Source organism: Eucalyptus grandis, chromosome 4 (assembly GCF_016545825.1).
Source record: "Eucalyptus grandis isolate ANBG69807.140 chromosome 4, ASM1654582v1, whole genome shotgun sequence".
Taxonomy (NCBI): domain Eukaryota; kingdom Viridiplantae; phylum Streptophyta; class Magnoliopsida; order Myrtales; family Myrtaceae; genus Eucalyptus; species Eucalyptus grandis.
This window is the reverse complement of record NC_052615.1, coordinates 11365331-11371431: the sequence shown is the minus strand read 5'-3', so window position 1 is coordinate 11371431 and position 6101 is coordinate 11365331. Positions and strand designations below refer to the sequence as shown.

General features: G+C 40.4%; 1 long non-coding RNA gene across 1 annotated transcript; it reads right to left on the bottom strand.

Annotated features, from left to right (window-relative positions):
• Nucleotides 1-4308: 4308 nt before the first annotated feature.
• Nucleotides 4309-5890, bottom strand: LOC120292893. The gene is made up of 3 exons (XR_005550528.1): nt 5789-5890; nt 5623-5665; nt 4309-5059 (listed from the first exon to the last, which is right to left on the bottom strand). It is a non-coding gene; the product is annotated as an uncharacterized LOC120292893 (long non-coding RNA).
• Between the last annotated feature and the right edge of the window lie 211 nt (nt 5891-6101).

Sequence of the window (6101 nt, the reverse complement as noted above, 5' to 3'; positions counted from 1 at the left end):
GATGTAGACTCTCACATTCTGCAATGACAAACTACAACTATATTATCATCGGAATAGCTAGTAAGCAGCAATGGTGTATATGGAACAGAGATGAAAGAGCTGACATCTTTCATTTTGATTTGGATCACTCATTCATGTCAGTGTTAGATCAAAGCTTTTGAAATTGTAGTTGTGCTCGCATCTCCAAGGCATCAATTTATCCCAGTTCATATGGATAAATGAGCAAAACCATAGTACACCAGCAAAGAATGTAAAATGACGCATATGGATAAATGAGCAAAACCATAGTCCCTCCAATTTGGGACGAAAAGTAGAATCAAATGCAAAGCCTGCGAGGAGGTCTAGGGATGCTACACGGTGTATATTCTTAGTTCAAGGGAGCTGCACCGAATCTACCCCAGAGAAGCGACGCCCCTCTCTCCATAATCAACCCTTTTTCTTGCTTTCGATCAATCGGTAGACCTCCAATGTAATGTCTGCCATCTGGTTTCCCCCTGCAGCGAATGCAATTTCAGCCTTGATGTGGACTGCGCGGCTATAACTCTATGTTTACAAGATCTGGAGGGTGAGAAAGGCTCAGTTTTTTTTTTTTTAAAACCATTTCGTCCATCAACATCTATTGGTGTCCTTCCACGTGAAGTTTGAAACCAGAATCTGGGTGTAAAGCTGAGAATAGAGCAACATACTAGGTGGGGTCTATGCTTGTCTGGATTGCCTCTTCTATCTCCAATTCACTATCCTCAGCTGCCGCTGGAGCTGGGTCGAATGAAGGATGGTGTGAGCAAGGCCCGTGATTAGTATGTTAAAGGTTTAGCCCATGTCTGCCTGGAGCAGAGGTGCTCTTTTCTACTCCGTAAATCATGTGCTGAATTGCCCTCAGTACCCCGTTCACCCTGGCACATCCACTTCTTCCCGTATCAGGAAGGCAGGCTCACTGACACATGTCCTGAAGAGCGTTGACGCCATCTTTCACTATGCAGAATGCGACTTTGATTTCCACATTCGATGCACTTTTGAAAGGCCCACTTTGAAACATCAGCTTCTTGAGCATATACTCTTTCTTATATTAGATCTGCCGACCCATGCTTCCTATGCAGTGTCTGGTAAATTTTGCACATTCAGCTTCACGTTCTTGTGTAGTGCATTCTTTATGTCAACCATGATTGCCTTCCACGGTTAACACCGACAATAAAGATCGCCATCACCTCCATCAACTCACACTCTACGCTACGTTAATTGAAAATGATGCCAGTGAGTACTATTGTAACCTTTGAGAGAAACAGACCTGAAACTGGGTGCTTCCGTCTGATGATGCCCTTGCCCATTGATTACACATATCAAATGCGTCTTACCCACCGTATGCTTTCAACACAGAAATGCTCTCTCACTAAACTGACTTTAGCCAACAAACAGCCACAAGATACCACCATGTGATGTGGTGAATAACCCTGTTCTTTTTTCTTTTGTTATATCATATACAGACTCAATCTCCACAATAAGTTATAATCAACAGAAAATATGGCAATAACAAATTTTTTTTAAAGTAATGGAAGCACCTGAAGCCTTGATTTTGCTGAACTAGATGCATTTCTGCAGGAAAAGGTGGATAGATCGAGTACACAATTTGAGGTACTCAAAAAAACACTTGCAATGCTAGTCTCAAAAAGCTGCAAGCCAAATGCATGAAATTAAAGAGTTGGGGAGGCTCTTATCCAGAAGGAAAGAATTAGGGAGGCCGGAGACCACCTTTTTGTTTGATGTTTCAACTAACGCTCTTACGCAAGTCAATTGGAATCACCGCCGACACTTGACATCTGATATTGTTATCTTCTGCAGCAAAAGCAGATAAATATCATACTTTTGAGTGTAAGACTTGTGTGCTCTGTGTTATGAATAGGAGTATTAACAATGTGATGCATAATTTGATTATGAATAAACTTGTTAGGAAGCTTGCCGGTCTTATTAATTCCTTGAAAAAGAATATCAGGATTGTGTAGTTTGTTCACACTAGCCTCGAGCTTTTGCATACTATCTATCTAGCTTTGCATTCATGAACTGTAAATTCTTTTCTAGCACAAGAAGATAGGAAAAGTTCCATTCTAATATCTGCAGTCTACCAAAATTCAGTTATATTGAACTAAAGCCTCCCACAAAAGAAATCAAGCGTTCTTTTCTCACCTTGGCCCTGGCAACTTGATACTCCAACTGAAGCGACAATTCATGCTCCTGTCCGAAAACCAAATTAGCCAGGGAGACAACACAGTCATTGCATTTCAGATCCAAGAGCTTCTGGATACATGCAGGATACACCACAGAAGTTTGTCTTTATAAATCTTATTTGCTGAAGCAAGTTGACGCATTTGCCGCGACAAGGATCTAGTTGTCACCTCTCAGAGGTAAAATGCTGACTATATGATGCAATCACTGTGTCGTTCTGCAATGACATACTTTAAAATTGTTATCATCAGAACAGTTAGTAAGCATTACCTGTGCATACAAGACAGATGAAAAAACTGACTTGCTCATTTTGATTCTGCTAACTCTATGACGATAGAAGAAAGCTCTGATATTGCAGCGGTGCTTCCATCTCCAAGGCATATATTTATCCCAGTTCTAAAGGATAAATAAGCAAAACCAATTTATAACAGCAAAGAGTCTGTAAAATAACACATATAGATCCACTGGCCAAACAGAAAGTCACCAAGAGATTCGCCAGAAAAAGAAAAGCGCAACTGTGATTCTCACGATATTTTCAAAGAATTCAGAAGCTTTAACCTCAAGAACAATTTTGACTTTATTTTGGCAACTAGTAATGACCATATGACAACATTTGACATGTGGCAATGTGATAATAAGGTGCTGAAATCTGAAAATGCTAGTAAAAGTGCCATTTTTCATGAATATCCCCCTTTTTCTCTCTTCAGTAAAGAAAAAACTTCCAAATCTTTTGGTCTAGTAGTATCTTAAGTAACCTTGAAACAAACAATGAAACATCTCCCCATTCTTCTCATCGCAATAATTGTCGATGTATTTTCGGTCTTTTCAATAACATTTGCCCTTTCATTGAAGGTAACAATTTTAAGTATCTGCCACCAAATTAGCAGAAGCATTCGACAGTCCTGCCATCTTAAGTTATCCAGTCGATCACCTACTTAGCTTCACTATTTGACTTAGCATCATGATACTCTCCTGGGAATCGCTTTTCACAGTAAGCATTTACGCTTGTAAATAAATAAGAAGAAAATCAACTTCCAAGGTCAAACCAAATGATGAATGAACCCACATGAAAATTAAAATAGATATAATTTGGACCTCCTACAGGAATCTGTAGGGATTTGTGTGTGAGACCGCGATCCACAAACTGACACATGGAACTCACCCTTGACTATGTAATGCAGAGGGGCCAGACAGCATGTCACAAAAGCAAGGCGAGGTTGAGCAACCTACTGCCAGTGGGACGCCTTGCCAGCCACGCTTCTAGAGAAGAGGAGTTTTGGTGAAGCCAAGTCGCTTTTGGGCAACCAAACCCTGCAACTGATGAGAAGTTCCTATGGATTAAAGGGTAGCATACATAATTGATGAAGTAGATAGAAACAATTGCCCGAGAAGGAAGAATGGTTAACCGAGAAGAGAAAGATACCGTTGTTTGTGACATATGCTTTCACTGAAGATAAATCATCTATTGCTCTTTCCAGTATCCATGGCCCACAACATTTATCACACATTTTGCTTTCATTGGAGATGATGGTACCAAATTTTTTGCCAACATAATTTGATTTGCTTTATGATAACTGCGATCCTGCACATCTCATACAAAATGGCTAACCTTCAGAGTCCAGAGAAAATAATTTATTACCATCTGCATCTAAATCATCGGTTTAGTCCTCAAATCACATCCCACATTTCTGTTTAGCTCTTCGAGTAATGACATATGATTATGCTCCAAGGTTATATGCTTTCTCTGATCTGTTCTTGAGAAATTGCTTGTTTTATGGACTCTAAATCAATAAAAGGTATCTACAAATACTCATCTTGAAGCTGCACTATCATTTTATTTCCTAACAAACTTAGTCACTCATTGTCTGGAACACTAAGTCTAATATGGTAGAAGTAAGTTGTGATCGATGGATGGACACAAGAGGGAATGGCTTATCAAGGCTCGTCCATATTCCTAACAAACTTGGCCACAAGGAAATACGTCACCTCACCAGTCTAGTGATATGTATATTTCAATCGATATTTTGCATTTATAAATGAAAACCTTCTCTTGCCAGTCGGATCCATCATTTCTTACTGCATGGCCCAATATTGCTTGTCCTCCCAATGAGGATTCTCAGAATGTGGCCATCCAACAAATGCTGATGAGCATCCGCTCACATGCCATCATCTCGGGATGAAAAATAGAATCAAATGCAAAGCCTGCGAGCAAGCAATCTTGGGGGACGTCTATGGATGCAATGCATGCAAATACTTTCTCCACAAAAGCTGCACCAAATCTCCCCCAGGGATGCAACACCTGTCTCCCCATGATCACCCTCTCGCTTTCAATCAATTGGAGGAGCTAAATGTAATGAATGCCATGGTTTCCTACTGCAGTGAATGCAAATTCAGCCTCAACATGGACTGCACGGCTTTAGCTCTATGTTCACAAGACCTAGAGGGCAAGAAGGACTTGGTTTTCTACAATTTTGACCATCAGCACTCACTGGTCTTCTACATGAAACTCGAAAGCAGAATCAGGTGCAAAGCTTGTGAAGAGAACATACCAGGTGAGGTCTATGGTTGTCTTGATTGCCTCTACTTTCTTCCCTGCACGATCATCCCCTGCTGCTGGAACTGTCATATGAAGGATGGTCCGTGCAAGACTTGTGATGAATCCGTCAGATGTTTAACCTATCGCTGGCTGGAGCAGAGCTGCTCTTTTCTGCTTCATAAATCATGTGCTGAATTGCCCTCAGTTATGCAACAACCTGTTCACACCACACATCCTTTTTCTTCTCAAATTAGGAAGGAGCATTGTTGACGTATGTCGTGAAGAGTGTTGACGCTCTGTCTTTCACTGCATGGAATGTGACTTTTGAAAGGCCCGCTTTGAAAAATCACCTCCACGAGCATATACTCTTTTCTTATTTTAGTCTACAGAACTGTGCTTCCTATGCAGTGTCTCTGGTAAATTTTGCAGGTTCGACTTTTATGGTTTTGTGCAGTGCAATCTTAGACATCACAGATTGCCTTCCACTACAGTAAAAGATTGCCATTAACTTTCATCAACTCACACTTTAAGCTTCATTCATCAAAGATGATACCAGTGAGTGCTATTGTGACCTTTGTGAGAAGATAAGGGACCTGAGTCTGGGTGCTTATGTCTGCAATGAATGGCCCTGTCAATTGATTACTCATTTCAAATGTGTATTGCCCACCGTGCACTTTCGTCCCAAGTGCTATCTTACTAAACAGACTTTAGGCAACAAATGGACACAATTCCATGTGATGTGGTGAATAGCCATGATCCTTTTTAACATCGTATATATAGACTCATCCTCCCCAATAAGTAATAATCAAGAGAAAATGCTCCAATACCAAACATTTTTTTAATACAGGTTGCTGGAATTGTGTAAGTACCTGAAGACCCTGCTACTCTGAACTCCATGAAGATATTGCATTTCTGTAGGAAAAATTTGAAAGAATGAACATACAATTGGAGGTACTCAAGAAAAGATGGGCAATGTTGGTCTCCAAAAGCCGCAAATTTAAGTGCATTTAGTTGCAGAGTTTGGGAGGCACTTACCAAGACAAAAAGAATTTCCTTTTCTGTCTGATGTTTCAACTTACGCTTCCATGCAAGTCAATTGGACTCACTGCTACAGTCAACATCCAAGATTGTAGATCTCTGCAGTAAAAGCAGATGAATATCATATTTTTTAAGTGCGAGACTTGAGTGCTCTGTCGACACTGGGACGCATAATTTGATTGTGAATCAACTTAGCAGGAAGCTTGTCGGTCTAATTATTTCCTCAGATACCAACATCAGATGGGTGTAGTTTATACAGACTTGTCTCGGGCATCTGCATACTACCTATCTAGCTTTGCATACATGAAGT